Raw genomic sequence first — 25,519 nt, 5'->3', positions numbered from 1 at the left:
ACGAATTTGGAGAAAAGAGTGGAAAGATGAAGAGGTGGAACACATGGGGGTTATTAGGGCAATGAAATTATTCTGTATGATACTAAAATGGTGGATGCATGACATTATGGATTTGGCAAAACCTGTAACACTATATAACACAAACAGTAAATCTTAATGTAAACTGTGCACTTTAGCTAACAATCATGTATCAGTATTGGCTCACTTGTAACATATGTACCATGTCAAAGCAAAATGAAAATAATAGGGGCAACCATGTGAAGGTGGGGAGAGAGTATATGAAAACTGTACTTTCTGTTTAATTTTTCTGGAAATCTAAAACTGCTCTAAGAGGTAAAGTCTAATTTTATATAGAATCATGCTCCATAAATTAACATTTCCGGGGATGAAAACCAAACACTAGTATCTTTTGCATGATGCCTGGGAAACCCTAATGTGCAGGGAGAGTTCAGTCGCACTGGGGTAAGTGTACAGAAGAGCTGAATCTCTCCTGGCAGTCTTTGTGCGAAGGTCTTTCCCTTGGAGGTAGTTGGTCTCAGTAGCATGCTGTTTAGGGAACAAGAGAATTGAAAAATTAGCGTAAAATCTGGAATTTTTAATTCTAAGGAGTCCATACACGCAAAACAGGTCACATACAGTTATGAATCATTAATCGTTTAACCACTGATTAAAATTTATGCTTGTAATTTCATTAAGGTAAAAAATGTAACCTTTGCTGTTCCAGAGTGCTATTCCAATCAGCGTCACCTGGGAGCTTGTTAGCAATGCATTTCCCTGGGTTCCCCCTCGTTCTATGGAACCAGAAACTCTAGGGGATGAGGCCCAGGAATCTGGGTGTTGTCAACCTTTCCAGGTGCAACTTAAGTGCCAATTCGTGAAAGTCACTGTTTTGAACAGAGGATGAAAGTGCAAAGCAGTGGTTCTAAAACGTGGCTGTACAATAAAACAACCTGGGAAGTTTTTTTGAAAACAGCAATGTTAAAAATATAGTGATGTTTAAAAAATATTGACACTTTGGTTCCACTTCCCCAAACTGTGATTTCACTGGTCTGCAGTATGTTCTGGGCACTGGGATTTTCAAAAACTCCCCAAATGAATCTACTGTGTAGGCAATCTGAGAAAAAACTGTTGCAAAGACAATAACCAGACAATTCCGGGCCTGCTCTCACCGACAGGTTGATCTCCAGAACTCACTTCCTTGAAACCCTCTCAGGAAACTTCTGACCTGGAATAAATTTTCATCTTCCCCTACCTCCATGCTCTCCAATTCATTATTACTAATATCACATTTTTGCCGCTGGTTCTTTTTCTCTTTCATGGTCTTAGGAAATGCAAAGTGCATCGTCAGGGAAGTGTTAATAACGCTCATTTATTTTGTGATTCTGCCCCAAAAGACTTTCCTGCAGCCCAGTTATATAGTGCATATTGCAAGAACTCACCCTTTAAAGAGAGGTGAGTTTAAACTCTTTAAAGAGAGTTACTGTAATATGCACTAATGCTAATAAAAAACATTTAAATGGTGCTAGAATCTTTTCTTCTGCTAACTTTTATTTTAAGTTCTGCTAACTTTTATTTTAAGTTCAGGGGTACAGGTGCAGGTTTTTTATTTGCGTCATGAGGATTTTTTGTGTAGATTATTTTATCACCCAGGTATTAAACTTAGTACCCAGCAGTTGATTTTCTTGGGACTCTCCCTCCTCCCACCCTCCATCCTCCAAAAGGCCCCAGTGTGTGCTGTTCCCCTCTATATGTCCCTGTGTTCTCATTGCTTACCTCCCACTTATAGGTGAGAACATGTGGTGTTTGGTTTTCTGTTCCTGTGTTAGTTTGCTGAGGATAATGACCTCCAGCTCTATCCATATCCCTGCAAAGGACATGATCTCATTCTTTTTCATGGCTGTATAGTATTCCATGTTGTATGTATACCACATTTTCTTTATCCAGTCTGTCATTGATGGGCATTTAGGTTGATTCCATGTCTTTGCTATTGTGAATAGCGCTGCAGTGAACATTTGCATGCATGTGTCTTTATAATAGAACAATTTATATTCCTTTGGGTATATACTCAGTAATGGGATTACTGGATTGATTGGTGTTTCTGCCTCCAGGTCTTTAAGGAATTGCCACACTGTCTTCCACAATGGCTGAACTAATTTACACTCCCACCAACAGTGTATAAGTGTTCATTTTTCTTCACAACCTTGCCAGCATCTGTTATTTGACTTTTTATTAATAAACATTCTGCCTGGTGTGAGATGGTATCTCATTGTGGTTTTGATTTGCATTTCTCTAATGATTAGCGATGTTGCACTTTTTTTTCACATAATTGTTGGCCACATGTATGTTCTGTTTTGTAAGGTGTCTGTTCATGTCCTTTGCCTACATTTTTAGGGAGTTGTTTGCTTTTTTCTTGTAAATTTAAGTTCTTATACATGCTAGATATTAGATCTTTGTTAGATGCATAGATTACAAAAATTCTCTCCCATTTTGTAGGTTGTTAGTTTACTCTGTTGATAATTGTTTTTAGTGTGCAGAAGTTCTTTAGTTTCATTAGATCCCGTTTGTCAATTCTTGCTTTTGTTGCAATTGTTTTTGGCATCTTTGTCATGAAATGTTTGCCCGTGCCTATGTCCTGAATGAATTTGCCTAAGTTGTTATCCAGAGTTTTTATAGTTTTGGATTTTATACTTAAGTCTTTAATCTATTTTGAGTTATTTTTTTGTATATTGTATAAGGAAGAGGTCCAGTTTCAGTCTTCTGCATATGGCTAGCCAGTTATCATAGCACCATTTATTAAATAGGAAATTCTTGACCTGTTGCTGATTTTTGTCAGGTTTGTTGAATATCAGGTAGTTGTCAGTGTGCAATCTTATTTTTGGGTTCTATATCCTGTTCCATTTGGTCTTTGTGTCTTTCTTGGACAGTACCATGATGTTTGGTTACTATAGCCCTGTAGTATACATTGGAGTCAGGTAACATGATGCCTCTAGCTTTATTGTTTTTGCTTAGGATGGCCTTGGCTCTTTGGGCTCCTATTTGGTTTCCTATAAATTTTAAAATAGTTTTTTTCTAATCCTGTGAAGAATGTCAATGGTAGTTTAATGGGAATAGCATTGAATCTAAAAATTGCTTTGGGCAGTAGGGCCATTTTAACAATGTTTATTCTTCCTATCAATGAGCATGGAGTGTTTTTCCATTTGTTTGTGTCATCTCTGATTTTTTCTGAGCAGTGGTTTGTAGTTCTCCTTGGAGAGATCTTTCACCTCCCTAGTTAGCTGTAATCGTAGGTGCCTTATTCTTTTTGTGGCATTTGTGAATGGGAATTCATTCCTGATTTGGCTGTCTGCCTGAATGTTTCTGGTGTATAGGAATGCTAGTGATTATGGCACATTGATTTTGTATCCTGAGACTTTGCTGAAGTTGTTTATCAGCTTAAAAAGCTTTTGAGCTGAGATGATGGGATTATGTCATCTAGATATAGGATCCTGTCATCTGCAAACAGGGATAGTTTGACTTTCTCTCTTCCTATTTGAATGCCACTTATTTATTTATCTTGCCTGATTGCCCTGGCCAGAACTTCCAATACTATGTTAAATAGGAGTGGTGAGAGAGGGCATCCTTGTCTTGTGCTGATTTTCAAGAGGAATGCTTCCAGCTTTTGCCCATTCAGTACATCAACACTGTATTTTCTACAAGCTGGAGCTGTTTTTATAACATTTCTCTTGTCTTTTTTTCTCCTTCCAAAAATTGATAAGAATAGGGCTTTGGGGTTTTGTGTTCAAGGAGAAAAACTTTACTAGGGATTCCAAAGAGGAAGATGATCAGGGAAGAGTAATAGGACCCAGAATCTTATAGGAGGCAGTCATGGAAAGAAGAGTTGTTTTAGAGAGGGGGTGTGATGGGGATGGATCTCTGAGTCAGATACAAAAATGAAGTTTTGAAGGTTTTCTGTGTCTGGCAGAGACCCAGGCTGGCTTGCATACTGAAGATGAAGACCCAGGCTGGTTTGCATACCGGAGACAAAGGAATTGACCCTGGCCACTGAAAGTGGCTGCAAACATGACTCATGGCCTTGAAAGCATTGGAGGGGAATTCTGTCAGCAGGTCTGCTGTCAGTGGGGTAGACCGTGTGTGGAGTGTCCCTGAGTATGTTAGTTCCCTATTGCTTGTAACAAATTGCCATAAATTTAGCAGCATAAAACAACACACAGTTAATATCTCACGGTGGATTCTGTGGGTAGGGAGTCCATTATGGCTCAGTTGAGTGCTCTACCCAGGGTCTTGCCCGCTGCAATCAAGATGTCAGCTAACAATAATGTATTAGAATTGGCTCTTTTGTAACAAATGTACCACTGCCAAAGCAAGATGCTATAACAGGGGCAACTCTTCTTTCCAAACAACTCATTTTTCCAAAACTGCTTCCTAAGGGATTCTAGGTTCTATTATTTTTCTTCCCTGATCATCTTCCTCTTTGGAATTCCTAGTAATTTTTTTTCCTTGAACACAAAACCCAAAAGCCTTATTTTTACCAGATTTTGGAAGGAGGGAGGAAATAGAGAAGATAAATGTTCTAAGGACAGCTCCAGTTTTTAGGAAATATAGTGTTGTGCTCCTTTCTGAAGCTTGGAGTCTTCTTCCAAGATTACATGGTGTTTGGCAAAGTGCAGTTTCTCCTGGTTTTCTTGCTGCTGTCAGGTGGGTCCACTCTTATTTCCCATGTGCCACCTGCAGTTCTTTGCCACTTGCTCCTTTCAAAATGTGACAGCTGACTTCTTCAAGGCCAGCAGAACAATCTCTTGTCTCAGAGACGGCTTGGTCCCCCTTTCATGGGCTTTCACCTCATCGTTATAGGCCCACCCTGGAATATCTTTCTTTACTCAAAGTCAGCTTGCTTGGGATTTGAATTACCTCTGCCAAAATCACTTTACCTTTGCAATATGTAATGGCTAGAGGCAAGTTGCAGATCTCAGCCACACTTAAGAGGAGGGGATTACACGAATGCAGGGATACCAGGAGATGGTAGTCATTGGGAGTTAGCCTAGGGTCTGTCCCTCACACCGAGATAATGCAAGGTACAGGCCAGAAATGACATTAGAATTAGGTCGCAGGGGAGCACTGGTAAAGTCAATGTCCTAGTGGAACAAAGGCCTGGCCCTTTTCCTATTTCTTAACTCGTAAAAGACCCACAATTCTTGCATGAGGCCATCAGCAGAGAGACAGGGCCTCATTAATGATAAGCATTAGCAAAAATCATTCAAAACTTGGACACAAGGTAAAAAGTGAAAGGCTAAATTATTCAGTGTCATACAGGAATAAAGACTACATCCAGGGATTAGGCAATACATGTTGTTTAACCAATTGCTCACTGTGGATTAGAAGTCTCAGACTTAATGAAGCTACTCTGTATCTTGCAAATTTTTGTTCAGTGTACAGATGCAAATTCTTTCTACAGTGGAACAGATAACTTCAAAGGTTACGATTTATCACCCTGGTTAACACCTGGTAGGTATTAACACATTTTGTATCCAACCCAGCAATATCCTAACCTGCCCTTATTAAAACTCAGCTATAATAGAGACTGGAATTACAAATCTTGAATTGCAAAACAGCAACAAGAAAACCATGAGAAACTGAATTTTGTCAAATATCATGTGATCTTGGAAGAAAACTCCACAATCCAGAGCAGAACACAGCCCAGCTGACACCTGGATTGTAGCCTGTGAGACCCTCAGCAGAGCACCCAGCTGAGCCATAATGGACTCCCTGACCCACAGGAACCATCACAGGTAGTTTCTTTATGAACTCACTATAACAGGTGAGTTAATAAAGGCAGGTTAGGATAAGATTGTTGGGCTGGATTTAATACCATACTGCTTCTCTCAGTAATTAATGAGTTGAATACATCTTTGACACATGTTCATTTTTTATTTACCTAATAATTGTTATTTTATCCTTTTAAAAATTATATTTTAACAATGGGAAGGAATCCTCCATCAACCAGGCAGGGGAATACAATTTATTTGATTTTAAAAAATAAAGAAAAATGTATTTTTTTTAACCCAATGGGGTAGGGGTACAATTCATCTTCTGCAAAATCCTCTCAAATTCTAAGAGGAAATAAATTTATTTGCCATGTTCTTTTGAAGGAAGGAAGGAAATAAATCCTCCAATAGCCACATAACTTTTTTCCTGTAGACTTATAAAAGCCTCATCTATGGTCTGCAGGCTTAAGACAATAATACTTAACCACCAGGTCTGGTAGTGATTCTAGCCCTGGCAAAACATTGAGACTCAAGTCAAAGATTCATGTGAGGGTAAAGCATGCAGGTTAGAGCCTCTGTGAGAAACGCTCTGCTGAAAATATCTCAGACTGAGCACTCACTGATATGACAGCTTTCCAGTTAAATCTTTTAATTTTTTTTCAAGCATAGTTTGACCTGGTTCTTGGCATATATAGTGTAATCCAATTAAATACAAATTTAGTATATTAAATTTATTTATAAATACATATATCTCCTTCATTATGTATAGTTTATTTTATTTGTTTTATATACATGTGTACACACACGTGTGTGTATGCATGTGCATATGCATGTGTTATGGTAATTTTGACTTCATGCTATTTTCATCTCTTACGTTTACTTTACAACATAATGCTTGGATAAGACATGGCACCACTGCATATGGTCCCAAGCCTGGCGTTGGATGCCACTTCACAAATGCTTGGTTTGTGTTGCGTAACATGTTTTCACAGAAGTTTAGGAAAGAACGAGTCTTAGGCTGAGCCCTACTTGGACTTCTGAGTAGATGTTGTGGTGCCACCCAGAACCTCTTTATAGGGCTGATGCATGCATTGCTCAGCTACTATGGATGTTGCTTCTTAAGGGCACATAGCTGTCCTCCATTCGACTTCCTGAGACAATCATCTTAATCAACAGAAACTGTCTTTCCCAGAAATACTTGAAAATTATACCTTTTAACCCTCAGAGTTGGGACAGCCTGGACCCAATGATTGACTGATATCAAGGTGCAGAGCTGGCCCCATTTGATTCATAGGGTGGTCGCTCAGTGCCACTCTGGAGCTTTCTGTGGTCCAGGCTGAGACTGGATTTTCGCTGACATCACATTCTTACTTGGCTCCTTCACTGTCCTATCCCACGTCACTCATTCTCCTTCTCCTGAGAGTGCCCCACCCAACCGTCACTTGCACAAGAATCCCCACCTCAGGCTCTGCATTTGGGGAATGCAGCATAAAACCTTCTGAGACAAAAACCTTCTGAGCTGATTTTTCTACTGCAAGTAATCCCAGAATTTTGACAGTGTATCAAAGGAAGTACAGCTCCTTTCCTAGTAGTGATTCCTCCTGTATTTAAGAGGGTAACAGTACCTTCCATATCACCACATTTCTACCTCTTTAATCCCTGACACTATCTTATCCATAGACATTTTTGGAAACTAATTCTATTACATCAGCAAAGTGGGAAATTCTCTGGACATGAAAGCCGAGGACTTTGTTTCTCAGCCAAGCTTTATGGCAGACTTGCCATGTGGATGCTGCAGAATGCTACACCGGTGGCTCATTTTCACCATTGATGAAATGGGAATTGTCCAGCTGTCCAGATCACTTTGCAGATTACTGTGAGTGACTAATATGAATGGATGGTGAATATAAAAGTATTTTGAGAACTTCCAAGTATGTTTGTTAGGATAAAGTACTTTTGTTTGTAAGAGAATATAGTATAATTGCAATTGGTTCGAGGGGAAAAAAGTGACTGTAAAAGCTCATCTGTCTAAGAAGTTCAGGGATGGAAACTGAGATCAGATTTAGGAGCTGTCATCAATGGAATTTTTCTTTACTTTCATCTTTGGGTAATTCTTACTTCTTTTTAGTTTTATTCTCAGGCTCAGGGAAGTAAATGGCTTCAGTTAGCATATCTCCATCGCCCCCCCACCACCACTCAGGCCTAAGAATATCCTTAGAACTTATGACTCAGGGGAAAAGAGAACAATTTTCTGAGTAACTCTGGCAAAAGTCATGGGAAAAACTCTCATGGGAGAGGGTTGTATAACATACCCATCCCTGAACCAATCACTGTGACCAGGGAGGGTAATACACAAACCAGCCTAAACTTGGCTTACTGACCTATTCTAGGGTCATGGGATCTAGATCCACCATGCCATCTGGAATAAACAGGAAAGTTGTGGAGTGAAGAAGTTGTTGTGGGAAGTCAGGGACCCCTAATGGAGGCACTGGCTGAGGCCGTGGCAGAAGAACATAAATTGTGAAGATTTCATGGACATTTATTAGTTCCCCAAATTAATACTTTTATAATTTCTTACACCTGTCTTTACTGCAGTCTCTGAACATAAATTGTGAAGACTTCATGGTCACTTATCACTTCCCCAATCAATACCCTTGTGATTTCCTATGCCTGTCTTTACTTTATTTAATCTCTTCATCCCATCATCTTCATAAGCTGAGGAGGATATATGTCGCCTCAGGACCCTATGATGATTGCTTTAACTGCACAAATTGTTTGCAGAGCATGTGTGTTTGAACAATATGAAATCTGGGCATCTTGAAAAAAGAACAGGATAATAGCAATGTTCAGGGAACAAGGGAGATAACCTTAAACTCTGACTGCCAGTGAGCCGGGAGGAATAGAGCCATATTTCTCTTCTTTCAAAAGCAGATGGGAGAAATATCGCTGAATTCTTTTTCTCAGCAAGGACTATCCCTGAGAAAGAGAATGCGTCTCCAAGGGGAGGCCTCTAAAATGGCCGCTTTGGGAGTGGCTGTCTTTTACGGTCATAGACAAAGGGATGAAATAAGCCCCAGTCTCCCACAGTGCTCCCAGGCTTATTAGGACAAGGAAATTCCCTCCTAATAAATTTGGTCAGACCAGTTGTCTGCTCTCAAACCCTGTCTCCTGATAAGATGTTATCAATGACAATGCATGCCCAAAACTTCATTAACAATTTTAATTTCACCCGGTCCTGTGGTCCTGTGATCTCGCCCTGCCTCCATTTACTTTGTGATGTTTTATTACCTTGTGAAGCATGTGATCTCTGTGACCCACACCCTATTTGTACACTCCCTCCCCTTTTGAAAATTGCTAATAAAAACCTGCTGGTTTTACTGCTCAGGGAGCATCACGGAACCTGCCGACATGTGATGTCTCCCCCGGACACCCAGCTTTAAAATTTCTCTCTTTTGTACTCTTTCCTTTTATTTCTCAGACCAGCCAACACTTAGGGAAATAGAAAAGAACTCAAGTTGAATATCGGAGGTGGGGTTCCTCCAGTGATTTTTCCCCAGAAAAATAGATACTAGGTCAATAACCATATGTCCAGTGTTGTATACATTGTAAGGTATGATAATTATTAAACAGATAATACCAAATGTTTCTTGCTCTCAAGACCATAGATAACTAATTAGTCCTTGTGGTATATTATACTATTGTGATAATTTGTGTGATAGGTCAAGTTGTTAATATCACCAAATTGCCCTAGACTCTTCAGCATTGTTAAATACTTGCATCTGTATTATTCCAAAGTTTTTCTGTTTTCCTCTTGTCCATTATTGAAGTTTTAATATGCTTTAAGTGTCCCTTCCAACCATTCTACCATGGACCAAGATTCTAGACATTTATGTTGAGATAGAACTTTGTCTAAATGAGAATATGTAGTTTTGAGAGAGACTCTCTCCTCTAAGTTCACAGATATTGAGGCATCTTAATTTAGTGCTTAGAAGACTTTTGTTCTCTGCTGATTTATGATTTGTGACTTTTAGTCTCAAGAAGAAAAATAGTCCATTCTATGTCAAAAGATAGCTCTGTTAAGGAATCTGGATTGAATATCTAGAGTTTAGAGGTTTTTTTTTTTCTTTCACTAATGACAGAGCAGGCAATTGTGGCATGTGTTCTAACTTCAGAATGGTAAGACTTTGATTATATTTCTGAGTCTTCAACATATTGGTTAATCAAGTTAGTTTAATCTTCATTATTATTAAAGCACTTTTTAAATTACAGGCACAGTTATAGATACCACAGATATAATAAAGGTTATAGTAAATAACTTTTCAGTTATCTATTGCTATAGAACCATTCACCTCAAAACTTACTGGCTTAAAGTAATAATCATTTTATTTTCTCCTGATTCTGTAATCTGCACTGGACTTGGCTATGTGGTTCTGCTGGTGTCACTTGAAGTCTCCATGGGGCTGTAGTAATTTTCATGATAATCTGGGCCTGGAAGATCCAGGAGGGCTTCACTCACAAATCAGGCACCTTAATGTTCCTCTTCATGGTCTCTCTTTTCACATAGACTGATTGTACAGTGACCTAGTCCAAGCTTTGTTACAGCATGTCAATTGGTTCAAAGTGTTAGTACCCCAAGAAGATAATGCCCCATTGGGCATTCACATGACCAAGTCTCTACTCAGTGCTGAAGAGGAATGTACAGCAGTGGTAGTATCAGGAGTTGAGTTTCACTGGGTGCTATCAAAGTAATGGCCCATTACAAGTGGTTATAACTAAACCTGTGATTTTTCAAAGTGTATATCTTAATTTGTTTTCTGTTGCCCACAGCAGAATACATGAAACTGGGTAATTTATAAAAAAGAATTTATTTCTTGCAGTAATGGAAGTTGAGAAATACAGAGTTGAGGGACACATCCAGTAAGATCCTTCTTGCAGGTGAGGATTCTCTGCAGAGTCCTGAAGTGGTCCAGGGCATCGCATAGTGAGGGGGCTGAGCATGCTAACTCAGATTTCTCTTCCTCTTCTTATAAAGCCACTGGTCCCGCTCCGATGGTAATCCATCAATCCATTAGCCCATTAACCTTCTAATCCATAAGTGGATTCATCCATTCATGAGGGCAGAGTCCTCATGACCCAATTGCTTCTTAAAGCCCCAACTCTCAATATTTTCACATTGGGAATTAAATTTCAATATGAGTTTGGGAGGGGAACAAATATTTAAACCATAACTGTGTTCTTTCACATCCCTAGAATTCCAAACAACACTGCAGAGTAAAGTAGATAAGCCTCAATACAACAGCAAGAATTCCACTTACAAGTATTAGGCATTAGTAGTGAAGATTTCTATTGAGGGAAGTGTTCCACTGCTAAGAGTATATATATTTTAGTATCATTGAACTATATGATCTCTTTTAAGTTAAACATTTTATGATTTTATGACTCAAGGAGATCTCGGGCCACTTAGTTGATCTGTCCTTGGATGATAACACATATTCTTATCTACTCTACTGGATACTTTCCAAATGGATGCAATAATGTCTCCACACTGCTTAGAAGACCTCAACAGCAACACTGAATGCATCCATTAAATTTCAATTCACTTTCTGCATCACATCCTGCATGGGAAATACCTCCGCTATTTAGAAAGTTGATATCCGTAATTATGAGCACTTATAAATTTTGAGGCAGGTGTTAACATTAAGGAAATAAGTACTGTGAACATATATTCATTTGAAATGTGCTGTCCTGTATATGTGACCGTGATATCACCATTCCCTGTGAATAGCACAAACACTATTTTATATCTAAAATTGTAAGTATTTTTCAAGTAACAACTATAAGAGCTATCACATAGTGAATCCTTATTATATACGCCAGGCACTGTGCTAGGTGCTTCTCATATCTCTCCTTAAATCCTTTCAAAACCTCTTCAAAGTTGGTGCTAGTATTATTCCCATTGAATGAACAAAGAAGGAAATGGAAGCTCAGAAACGGATCCAAATCCATGCAGCTAAGAAGGGAGTGCCAGAGCTGAAATGTGAATCTGGACTTTTCTGGCCACAAAACCAGTCATCTTTCTCTCCACCATGTTTCAGTCCTCCCATACCTCACCCCATTCCTCCTGTGACTAAGGACATAAGCTAAGGTGTGAGGCTTTGGCATATGGAAAAGGAATATACTCATCAGGATAGGACTGGACTCTGGCTATTGCCAACAGCGTGTGTGGGTTCTCAATTTTAGTGGCACATAGAAATAATCCTAGGAGCATTTAAAAAATCCTGATACCTGGATTCCACTTTTTGAATCCCTGATTGAAATTAGCCTTGGTGCAGCATAGGCATTGGAGTTTTTAAAAGCTTTCCAAGTAGATCTAACAATGCAGCCAGGGCTGAGAAGCACTGAGATAGAGGAACCACATTTAAGGGCCTCCTTGATGTAATGAGCTACTTGCCAGCATCCCCTGCCTGTTTCATGTCATTGCATATAATGCTTCTGTTGTTGTTGTTGTTGTTGTTGTTGTTGTTGTTGTTGAGATAGAGTCTCGCTCTGTCACCCTGGCTGGAGTGCAGTGGAGTGATCTCAGCTCACAGCAACCTGCGCCTCCTGGGTTCAAGTGATTCTCCTGCCTCAGCATCCCGAGTAGCTGGGACTACAGGCACGTGCCACAGCACCTGGCTAATTTTTTGTATTTTTAATAGAGATGGGGTTTCACAATGTTAGCCAGGATGGTCTTGATCTCCTGACCTAGTGATCCTACTGCCTCGGCCTCCCAAAGTGCTGGGGTTACAGGCGTGAGCCACTGCGTCTGGCCCATTGCATGTAATGCTTCTATATGGAATGCTCTTACTTTGTTTTTCCTTGAGAAACTCCTAATCATGCTTCAAAACCCCACCCAGTGAACAAAAAGGAAATAATCAAGTTGAACCAAAAAGTATGCAAACATTCAGACCATTATAAAAATATCCAGGTTAACAATCACTACCTCCCAAAGTTTCCTGGAACATTCCCTCAACATCCTGACTGATTCTACCTAAAGAATTTCTGCTTCTTAATTCTTAGACTCCACCATCTGCCCCAGCTCTTTTTAGTCTTCTGACTTTTGGAAGAGATGCCCCAGTCGCTCCCGGTTCTATGAATCAACTGGGAGCTAACTGAGGAGGAGGAAATGATGCCAGTACTCCAGTTTTACCTTCTTTTCATCTCCTCTGATTAGAGAAAAGTCTTGCAAGGGTGCACAATGGGCTGCAGGGCTGTTGCGCTGATAGAATCAGTGAGAGTCACATGTGGCTTTCTCTCATGAGGCGGTGAAATGTGTTTACTCATTCAGCTTAGCACAGTTTACTATCATCACTTTATCCTACACAATTAGTTGGATTTGAAGGGGCACGAAAAAGACCAGAAAAATGTTGAAAATGGAAACACTATAGGGAAAATAACAATACTTAACATGCTTGAGATATATCTCAAGCAAGGCTATTGGACTGGGCTAAAATTCTCCCAAGTTCTACATTGTTTATTAAAACCTGTTGTGGGCTGAGTACGGTGACTCACACCTGTAATCCCAGCACTTGGGGAGGCTGAGCCAGGTGGATCACTTGAATCCAGGAGTTTGAGACCAGCCTGGGCAACACAATGAGATCCCATCTCTTAAAAAAATGTAAAAATTAGGCAGGTGTGGTATCATGCATTATTAGGCAGGGGTGGTATTGTGCAATATTAGGCAGGCGTGGTTTCGTGCATTATTAGGCAGGTGTGGTATCGTGCTATGAGGCAGGTTGGTATCGTGCATTATGAGGCAGGCTTGGTATCGTGCATTATTAGGCAGGTGTGGTATCATGCATTATTAGGCAGGTGTGGTATTGTGCATTTATAGCCCTAGCTACTTGGGAGGCCAATGTGGGAGGATCACTTGAGTCTAGGAGTTTAAGGATGCAGTGAGCTGTGATCATGCCACTACACTCCAGCCTGAGTGACAGAGTGGCACCCTGTCTCAGAAAAACAAAAACAACAGCAAAAGTACAAACAAAAACCAGAAAACAAAAACCCAGCCTATTGTGTCTAATTTTTTAAAGATCTCTCAACCTCCCTTAAGTGACCAACACTTAAATCTTCTCTAATTGTTTGGTTTATTTCACCTCACAAAATAGATTACAAGATTCTTAAGAACTATATTTGTCACTGCATGATTATATCATCATCATAATCATCGTATCATTCTCATCTTCATAGCTAACAGTTGTATAGAACTTACCATTTGCTGAATACTCTTCTAAGAACATTAAGCGTATAAACGAATTTACATATTTTATGCTTCACAACATATCTATAAAAACTTACAATATCCTTATTTTACATATTAGAAAACTGAAGCATAGAAACATTAATTGATTTCATTTTCTAATGTACACTCAGTTGATAAATGGGAAATACTCTGATGACCCCAGAAACCTAATTCTGAGGTCTAGATTCTTAATCTCTGTATGTTACCATTTTCAGGCATATTCATAAAAGGAAAATAAGTTATAATTATTATGAACAGGTAAGATATGGTTTCTCTTTATTTAATGTACTCAAGAATGATATAACAGAGAGAGTCACTGCTAAGGTTTCAAAAAGATGGTCTAGAGAAAGTACCTCCCTTAAATATACATGTGCAATCTGTACATCTGTACATGAAAATAAAATGTCAATGACATACACTGAAATGTTAGCAGTGGATATTTGAGATGGTGGCATTTTTGGTGACTTTTTTTCTTTCTTTGTGTTGTTTTGAACTTTTAAAAATATTTGCTACATTGAATATTACATATTTCTATATAGTATATGTTATATTTATTATCCAGAAGGAAAGAGGCAGCTTATGAGGGTGTCAGTAAAGTATAAACTGTATCCTTTTCCTAGAAGAATCAGAAAACAAACCCTAGAATAATCAGAAAACCCTAAAGGAATCATAAAACAAACATAGAAAACCATAGAAGAAGAAATTGGAACAGAAAATAAATTTTCTCATGTTCCCCTCCTTCCTCCATGGTAGCCTTATGCTGGCAGCAGGTGGCAGCCCAGGTAGGAAGGCTGACCAAAACTGAATCATGTTGGAGTTTTGACATTTACAAGAACTAGACATTTTAATTACTTTTCTGATTTAAACTCATGGAGAATTTTTATCACATACTTGTCATGAGATAAGTCACGGGGGCTGCTAAGCTTTTTTTTCAGGGCAAAGAAAAAACAACCACTGAGCAGATTTAAAAAGAATTAAAAAAAATGGCCAAGGTGGGAGGATCACTTGACCCCAGGATTTGAGACCAGCCTGGGCAATATAGGGAGATTTTGTCTCTACAAAACATAAAAATTCATTAGCCAAGTGTGGTGGCATGTGCCTGTCGTCCCAGCTACTTGGAGATTGATGTGGGAAGATCGCTTGAGCCCAGGAGGTCAAGGCTACAATGAGCCATGATGACGCCACTGCAGTCCAGCTGCATAACTAGCGAGACCGTGTCTCAAAAAAATAAACAAATAAAATTTTTAAAAAGTAAAGTTAGTTTTAGGATTAACCCATCCCCACCAGAAGTCCTGCCTCGTTTACTATCCCTCAGGAGTCCTTCAGTGTTTACCATTTGTTTGCATATACACATATTTATGTAGAAAGAGAGGCAGAGAGAGGAAAAGGAGAGAAAAAGATAAAAATAATATTTTACATTTTTACTATATTTTGTATAAAGTTTAACAAATGTATTTCACTTTTAGCCTTTTTTAAGGAGCCTGCTAAAAGGTTTTAGCTACTTTTCTACAATTTCTGAATATAAAACTCACTGATGTTTCTTCTGATTTTAACAAAATGTTGAGATAGACCTTGAGGGGGGCTCTGGATTCTGCAGGTACATATGTAAATGTGTTATGGGGGAAGGAGAATATACTCAACTAGCTTTGCTATCACCAAAAAAAAAAAAAGGCTCTTCATGCTAGGGGTAACATTTCAACTTGGCCTTGAAGGATAAATAGAGAGGTAGTATAGCACAATATTTACATGCAGGAACTTAAGAGTTAGAAAAGCTTAGATTCAAATTCAATGCTCAGTCCTCCCCCTCCTCCCCTTCCTCCTCCCCTCCTCCCCTTCCTCCTCCTCCACTTCCTCCTCCCTCTCCCTCTCCCTCTCCCTCTCCCTCTCCCTCTCCCTCTCCCACTCCTCCTCCTCCTCCTCCTCCTCCTCCTCCTCCTCCTCCTCCTCCTCCTCCTCCTCCTCCTCCTCCTCCTTCTTCTTCTTCTTCTTCTTCTTCTTCTTCTTCTTCTTCTTCTTCTTCTTCTTCTTCTTCTTCTTCTTCTTCTTCTTCGACTGGTTACTCAGCCTGGAATGCAGTGGCAAGATCCCAAGAAGCTCACGACAGCCTCAAATTCCTGGGTTCAAGCAATCCTCTTGTCTCAGCCTTGCAAGTAGCTGGGATCACAGGTGCACACCACCATGTCCACTAATTAAAAAAAATTTTTTTTTAAAGAGAATATATCTCAATATGTTGTCCAGGCTGGACTCAAACTCCTGGACTCCAGCAGTCCTCTTGTCTTGGCCTCCCAAAGTGCTGGGATTAGAAGCGTGGGCCACCACATCCAGCCAATGCTCAGTTCTTATTAGTTGAGGGACCTGGGATGATCTTTCCAAGCTAAGTTGTGAAATAAGAATTATTACTTAATCACACTTGATTGTATCTTTCATTTTATATTAACTTAACCATAATCAGATAACATAGTATTATTGATTATAGATTTATAATAATAATAATGCAGGTGTCTTTCTCTGGATTTATGGGTATTATACAGTCTAACTCAGTGAATATGCCAAGCATAGTGCCTGCGTATTAGAAAGTGTTCAATAAATGGCAGCAGGCCAGACATAGTGGCTCATGCCTATAATCCCAGAACTTCGGGATGCCAAGGTGGGAAGATCACTTGATCCCAGGAATTTGAGACCAGTCTAAGTAGGGTAGGGAGACCCCATTACTACAATAAATATACGATGTAAAATATTAGCTGGGTGTGTTGGTGCACACCTGTAGTCCAAGCTACTCAGGAGGCTGAGGTGGGAGGATCACTCGAGCCTGAGAGACTGAGGCTTCAGTGAGACCTGGCTGAACCATGGCACTCCAGCCTGGACAACAGAGTAAGATCTACTCTCAAAAAAAAAAAAAAAAAAAAAAAGAAGGCTGCAGCAGCTGCTTCCACCATCAGAAATTGGCTAGCTCCTCAAATAGGGAGATGAGCTCCTAGGCAGAAGGAAGAATGCATGTAAGTGTGTTTAGAACACACCGATGATGCTACAGAGAACCCAAGAATGAGAAAGCTGCTTTAAGATTATCTGGTAAATGGAAATGGAAACCTGTGTAAGTGGAAATAGGAATGTCAGAAGTGAAAGGAGACTGTGGCGTCTTCATCCGGGTCCCGGCAGCCTCCGCTTTGGTTTCATTTGCATCCGTCCAGCCCTGGAATGACCCCCCTGACAGCACATTATACAGCTTTCAAGAGCAGGTCAGAGAAGGCACACGGAAATGGAGTGGCCGCACTAACAAGTAATGAGTGGTCCCCACACAGCCTTTTACAAGGGAATTAATCTTTTATTAAGAGATGAAATTATGCCCAAATGCTTCAGGGCCTTTTGGCTCACGATTACACGTGCCATGGGAAGTTCAACTCCTCCTGAGAGCCTCCGTCAAAAGCAATCTTCTTCTAACATCGCCTTTGGAAGCTGAAACTCTCCAGGGGTTAGTATGGGTTTTCTCTTTTGATCCTGTGTGGATGAGGAGTTTGAGCACAAAATACACTGTTGACTGCTTACTAAATACCCCCTTTCTATATAGGCTGCTGAGAGAAATTCAAAGTTGTGTGGGTGATCTTGTACACAGACGGGACAAGCTTAAAAAGAAATTTGGGAGTTGAAGTACACTCATGCTCCTTTCAGAAGTTTGAGCTGTGTGTGCAGATCAGGAAAGAAGGAGCACTTGAGCCTTTAGCGGAGATGCTAAGAAGGGAGATGTATTAAAAAGTGTATCCAGCGGCCAGGTGCAGTGACTCATGCCTGTAATCCCAGCACTTTGGGAGGCTGAGGCGGGTAGATAACCTGAGATCAGGAGTTCGAGACCAGCCTGGCCAATGAGGTGAAACCCGATCCCTACTAAAAATACAAAAATTAGCCAGGTGTGGTGGCACGCACCTGTAGTCTCAGCTACTAGGGAGGCTGAGGCAGAAGAATCGCTTGAACCTGAAAGGCGGAGGTTGCAGTGAGCCACGATCATGCCACTGCACTCCAGCCTGGGCAAAAGAGCGAAACTTTGTCTTAAAAATAAATAAATAAATAAAAAATATAAAATATATAAAAAAAAAAGTATCCAGCATGCATGAGTTGAGGGCCTGTTATGTGCAAAGCACTACATCGGGCTTGGGTTCTGCCCTCAGAGCCCTCAAAATCCAATGGAGGTGAAAAGGCTCCTACAGGTGAACTTCTAACAAAGGCCAGGATGCTTTCCAGGGCTGAGGCAGAGTGCCGAGTGAAGGCAAGGGTGAGAGCAGATGTGATTTCTCAGAAAGTAATACAGGACGGGTCAGGTGCACACATGCAGGTCTGAAAGGGCGGGTGCAGGCATTGCATGAGGAGGGGTGTGAGGAGCATGGTACAGGAGGGAGGAGACGCCCAGACAAGGATGGGCTGGTAAGAGAGTTCCCTTCGGGTTTTGTGAATGCTGAGTACCTCTCCTGCAGGAGTGAAGAGCTCATAAACGGGAACAAGGCTTCTGGGCCTGCAGGGAATGCTAACTATAAAACCTGGAGAGAATTAAATGTTACCTAGAATGCCATTTTAGAAATGAAACATGGCACACGTAAGAAGACAGATCTGTGTAGCGGTTGAAAGCACTTAGTCGGGAGATAAATAGAAACGCAACACCTAATGCTGTCATTTCTTAGCTGGCTGGCCTTGGGCATGTTTCTCAAATTCCCTTTGCAAAAAAGGCTAATTGTCACTTTCATTTAGGTGGCAAGATTTCAATGAGATTGTCCCTGGAAGTACTTTGTATGTTATCTGGCTCATGATAAATATGCAAAAGATTTGACTGTATCATTATTGCCAGGCCAGCTCCTCTTCCTCGTGAAGATCAAGTCCCTAAATAATAAAAATATAGTAAATATATAAGCCCTAAAAATAATGTTCCAGATCTAATTTGCAACCTTGGAGTTTTTGGAGAGCTTTGAAAACTGTGGAAGGAGAGAAATGGAGATGTCTATGCAATTAGGAAAACGAGTCCCAAAAGCCAAGTACACTCATTCTGATGGTATCTGAGCAGATAACTACATGGACACTCAAAGGGAATAGAGTTTTGCACAACATTAATAAAACTTTTCAATAGCAATATTAAAAAAAGAAGAAGAAAGGAAGGGAGGAAGGAAAGAAGGAGGGTATAAAGAGGAATGAAGGAAAAAAGGAGACAAAAAAGAAAGGGAGATGTTGAAGGAAGGCAAGGAGGGAAGGGGAAGAATAGAGAGCAGGGAGAGAATGAGGAAAGGGAGTGAAGGTGGAAGGAAAAATGGAAGAGGGAAAGGAAGAAAAGAAGAAAGGAAAAAAAAAAAAAACCAGTACTGGTCCTGTAGGGGAATGAGATTTTGACCAATGACCCCATATACACTTTCCCCCAGAAGTATTCAAGCCAAAAATAAATGATTATGAGGGATTCCTGTATGAGTGGGTTCCTGCAGGATTTTTAAAGGCCCTTCTAAGTCCATTTTTTAATGAAACTTTGGATTTTGAATACTGCAGATGACAGGATAATGCAAATATGTAAAACGAAACCTTTGTTATTGTTTTCTTGCAGCTATGCTTTCAAATCCCAAAGAGCAAAACTAAATTTTTTTCCAAAGTCATTATATGCATAAAATGTGAGTTATCATTACTGCATGTCCAAGGCTGGCAGATACCTTGCTCTTTCCCTCAAATTTGTAGAAGTGCATGACATTTATGATCTAATTCCTCTGGAGTCCAACCCTCATTAAACATTCAGAAGTAGTTTCTTTATCCAAATTAGCAACCCAATGACATTTTTTCACTTAGGGCAACTTAGTGCTGCAACATTTGCTTATGAATACTTATTTTTTAGTGGAATTTAAGAAAAGGAGCCCTTGTCCTTACAAACCTAGACCTTTCTAAGATAGCATATGTGACCAATGTCACCCTTGATTTTACAGAATTTGACTTTTCCCCACTTAAAAGAGCATCTTTGACTTCTACCAAGCATTCAGATCTTGCATATGCTATTAATTCGGCTGTTGAAATATATTATTATTATACTTGGGACACTTATTACACTATTGTCTTGGATTGAACTTGCATTTGCCACCTTAATTCAACCTTGAAGACGACATGCACTATTGATCCTCTTGAATGGGTTTGTTTAGAGAAACATAGCTCAGCTCTCTGTACCAACTCGGGGTTTGAACACCTGCTGTGTCTAGATTCTGCTATCTACCACACAGATCTGGGAACACTTATAGGCACTGATGTTTACTGTCATTTTTATGTATCTGAGATTGTGTTTTATTTATTTCTGGATACAATGGCTAAGGTTTGCGTAAGCTGCTATCTCTGAAGCTTTGTAGCAGCTCTGTATTCTGAATAAAAAGGCTTTCCTTAGGCATGGTTTATTCTGTTATTAATCAGAACATTTTCTCCCAAGTATGACTTTTTATTTAAAAATATTATACAATGGGAAATAATAAATGTTGTATAACACTGATTTAAAGGTATTTATTCATGTAGTTAGAAAGCCAAGACATGACATATAAGAACTTTCTGCACAAAAGGACAGCATGTCTGAATTTTTCTGTTATGAAAATTCATCAGGTGAAGAATTTCCACTAGACGTTTATTTAAGAGAACTACATGGTGCCTAATTTCAAGAAAATAAAAAACAATATTGTCATTTTATGGGCCTTGCAAATGGGCAAATGACCTTTAATAGGAGGAATAAACTTCAGCCACGCTAATTTCAAGACAGAAGGTGGCATATCAGACAGATTCTTGGTTCATGAAACAAAGCTTGGGATTTTTTTTTCTGATCAGAAATTGTATGAGAAGCTTGTAAATATTCTCAAGCTCAGTCTCCTTACTTTTAGAGAAGATAAAACTGAGGCTTAGAGAGGAGAAATGTTCAGGAAATGCTCTAGTGGAAGATTACGAACTAGAACCTTGACTTCCTGAAAATTAACTAAGTTACCTCAGTCCACCTGATGGAGAGGAACTCCCACACAAGTTCAGTATGTGCCAGGAGCCCTCCAAGGTCAACCTGGATCAGCTGGGGTGGCCTCCCTGACCAGCAGAGTCAGGTACGGTGGGACCATGCATGAGGGCTAACGCTTGCCGTTGAGGGAATGCTGCTCAGTTCTGACTTAGGCTGGGGGACCCCACTTGATGAGTTCTGGAATGTCTTCTCTGGCCCTGATGCTGTGAGTGCCTAGCAGGGTGCTGAGTATACAGCTGGCATTTAATAAATATATTTTAAATGTCTGCATGCATGCCCATCTTGCTATACTCTTCTATAATAATGATCTTAATAAATCAGTGTTCTTATTATATACTATGACCATATGAATCTTCACAATACCTCATTCTTTACGGGGTCAAGTTCAAACTCCCATTATTCTGCTTGGAATAATATTACATTCCTTAGCTTCTTACCTATCTCAATTAAGACAATCTTCATAGCTGTATATGAAAATCTTGCCTCTGGTGTGAAACCTTCTTTGATTAGCCTAAATGTATCTTATCTTTCTCTGAAAGCACATTATGTACAGCCCACAATCAGGGCAGCCAGAGTGTGCTGTGGAATTAACACCTTCAGGAGTCATCCTCATAAGTAACGAAATGGGAACCAGTTCTGGGTTCATTCTTCAAAAAGTCACCGACGGCTTTGAGTCCCATTTCCCCAAAGTGGTGACCTGCTATACCAGAGGTTTTACTACATAAAATTCACAATTTATTTTGAGTGAACCTTTTCTTCCCTCCCCATCTCACTTTCTCTACACTCTCATTTGTGCTTCCTGGGGTCACCTCATAGATATACTACTCGCACCTTAGTCTTTGTTTCAAGGCTTGCATTTAAAGAAACTCAAAGTAAGACGCCATATATTCAAAGACTTAGAAAACCACGAAGTGCCTAGTGTAGAACAATGTATGTTATATAAGCTAAAATTATACAGATTAAATAAGTGGATGAAACTAAGTAAAAAATATGCCCTATATCAAAATATGTTGTTTGTTTGTTTTTTTTTTTTTTTGGTCTCCTCTGAGGCTGTCAGATTGTACGAAGTTTCAAATTCATGATTAGTAATATGGATGCATCAGAGTTTCTGTTTACTCCTAACATGCTCCTATTATAGATCTCTTTTTGCGCTGGCAACCTCTCCTTTCCCGGCTAGTGCACCCAGTCCCCAGCTACTGAGTTGGCGGTTAGAGAATTGCCCTAAGCCAAGCAGAGCGACTTCATTCAGGAGGTCATGTCCACCCTCTAGAGGCAGCCAAAGACTGACTGGTATGGGGTCACTAAAGGTTATTCCCTTCACCTCAAAGGGGGTTCTGCAGTAAAATTCATAATACAGAGCTCCTGTGGGATCAGGCTGAAGCTAGAATCTAGCTGATATCACATCAGCTCATCTCACATTGCTCAACTCCTTTCCCTCCATTTTCATGTTTTCCTCACTCCCCTTTCCCTGAGAGTCCTCTCTCAATATATCACATGGATCTGAATTCCTGTCTCAGGGTTTGCTTGTAGAGAACCTGATTTAAGACACCTCCTGTTATGCATTGATCTTAACCTCCAGGTTAAGACCCTGTGGCAACCTACTACTATATTTCTCATGTAATGTGGCAATTCATTTATTCAAATATATTGCAGAAATTTCACCCATGCAACAAGGTAAGAACTGCTGCTCCTTATTACCATTTCCATCTCTCCCTGCGAAAAGACTAAGAATACTATTTGGCATTTCTTTATAGAAGCAGCCAAAGAAGGTGTAGGCTCCATTCAGCACATGGAATAAGAAAGTCATAAAATTTCTTTGCAAAGCATAAATTAACTTTCTTTGAAGAAAAAAACATGCTTTTTCTGTTTCTTGCCATAGATATTTTACTGACACATCATGTACAATGATATTTAGTATAGCTCAGCTAATAATTTACTAGAGGCCACTCTGAGGTTAGAATATTTTAACTGCCCTATTGCTTTTGCAATTGAAGGGAACAGAACAGCTAGAAAGACCAAAAACAACCTTTTAAATTCCCCAAGGCCTTGTTTAATGGAGTGTATACAGTCAAATTTCAACAATTCATGGCTAGATTATCTATGACAGTGTTTCTTAGACTTTAATGTGCACGTGAGTCACCCTGGGATCTTGCTTAAATGCATATACTCTGATTCAGCCACTAGGGTAGTGGCTGAGAGTGTACATATCTGAAAAATCTCTTACAAGATGATGATCCCAAGACAGATCTCACTCTAAGTAGCAAGGTGTTACATTTTTGTAATTTTTTTTTCTTCTGTTACTATAAGGATGATGTAATCTAAAGATAAGATTTAAAGTTGTCTTTTTTTTTTGTTTTGCATTGCTATAAAGAATACCTGAGCCTGGGTAATTTGTAATGAAAAAAAAAAAGATTATTTGTCTCATGATTCTGATGGCTGGAAAGTTCATGATTGGGTATCTGCATCTGGTGAGAACCTCAGGCTGCTTCCACTAATGGTGGAAGGTGAAGGGGAGCCAGTTTGTGCTCCCCTTCCTTTGGTGAGAGAGGGTGCAAGAGAGTTGGGAGTCGCTAGGCTTGTTTTAACAACCAGGTCTCACCCAAACTAATAGAATGAGAACTCACTTACCCCCAAGGGATGGCATTAATCTGTTCCTGAGGGATCCACTCCCACTAGGTTCCACCCTCTAACACCAACACAGTGGGGATCAAATTTTAACATGAGATTTCCTGGGGACAGGCAAACCATATCCAAACCATACCAAAAGTCTAACACTGAGGCCCTTCCTGACTGTGCCAGATTGACCTCCTTGACCATGATGATAAGCTCTTATTCCAGGAACATATAATGGTCTTGCATGTGGTACGGAATAAAACACAGGCTGGTTTTTAGTCAATTAATTTTCTAGAAAGAATTGGGCTGAGATTAGATTTCTCCTAAATACACATCTTCACCTAGATTTTAGAAAAGGCTCTCATCACCTTAAGTGATAACAAAAGAAAAATAAACACAGTCAATACCAAGACCATGAGAAATCTGGTTTTTAACAATAAAGTTCTGATGATATTCTACATTTCTTGTTCTTTGGAGCTACCATTTCATAACTGGAAATTTTACTTAGTTTTTCAATACCTCACAAAGGTCCAGTCTTTATCTTCAACATGAACCATTTAAATTAAGGCCTATTTTTACTATAGTTCAATAACATATTTTTTTTTTTACTTTTTTACTTCCAACTTTTAAGTTCAGGGGTACATATGCAGGATGTGCAGGAATGTTACATATGCAAATGTGTATGATGGTGTTTTGCTGCACAGATCATTCCATCACACAGATATTAAGCCCAACATTTATTAGATATCCTTCTTGATCCTCTCCCTCCTCCCACCCTCCACTCTCTGACAGGCCTCAGTGTGTTGTTCCACCAATGTGCCCAAGTGTTCTCATCATTTAGCTCCCACTTAATAAGAGAGAATATGTGGTATTTAGTTTTCTGTTCCTGTGTTAGTTTGCTAAGGATGATGACCTCCAGTTCCATCCATGTCCCTGCAAAGGAAACGATCTCATTTCTTTTAATGGTTGCATAGTATTCCATCATTTATATGTACCACATTTTCTTTATCCAGTCTGTCATTGATGGACATTTAGGTTGATCCCGTGTCTTTGCTATTGTGAATAGTGGTGGAATGAACATACGTGTGCATGTGTCTTTATAATACAACAATTTGTATTTCTTTGGTTAGATACCCAGTAATGGGATTGCTATGTCAAATGGTATTTCTGCCTCCAGGTCTTTAAGGAATCATCACACTGTCTTCCACAATAGTTGAATTAATTTACACTCTGACCAACAGTGTAAAAGCATTCTTTTTCCTCCATAACCTTACCAGCATTTGTTTTTTGACCTTTTAATAATACTCATTCTGCCTTGTGTGAGATGGTATCTCATTGTGGTTTTGATTTGTATTTCTTTAATGATCAATGATGTTGTGCATTTTTTCATATGATTGTTGGCTACATGTATGTCTTCTTTTGAGATATGTCTGTTTGTGCCCTTTGCCCACTTTTTAGCAGGGAGTTTTTCTTGAAAATTTGTTTAAGTTTCTTATAGGTGCTGGATAACAGACCTTTGTCAGATAGATAGATTGAAAAAATTTTCTCCCCTTCTGTAGATTGTCTGTTACTCTGTTGATCATTGTGTTTGCTGTACAGAAGCTCTGTTGTTTAATTAGATCCCATTAGGGGGATCAGCCATTTCAGCCTGCAGGCTTTGGAGAGTCCAAGCTGACTAGGGCAGAGGCAGTTCCCCAGCATGGCAGGGCTGTTTTGTCAAAGCATGGCCAGACTGATTTAAGTGGGACCTTAATACATTCCTCCTCGCTAGGTAGGACCTCCCAGCCACGGCTTCCAGCCACACTCATTCACCCATATTCTATGGAGACAGCTCTGGTCTTTCCCTGGGATGGCGTGTCTGAGAGGAGGGGC

Source organism: Macaca fascicularis, chromosome 10 (genome assembly GCF_037993035.2).
Source record: "Macaca fascicularis isolate 582-1 chromosome 10, T2T-MFA8v1.1".
NCBI classification, from domain to species: domain Eukaryota; kingdom Metazoa; phylum Chordata; class Mammalia; order Primates; family Cercopithecidae; genus Macaca; species Macaca fascicularis.
The sequence above is the reverse complement of the archived record's forward strand: the minus strand, read 5'-3'. Positions refer to the sequence as shown.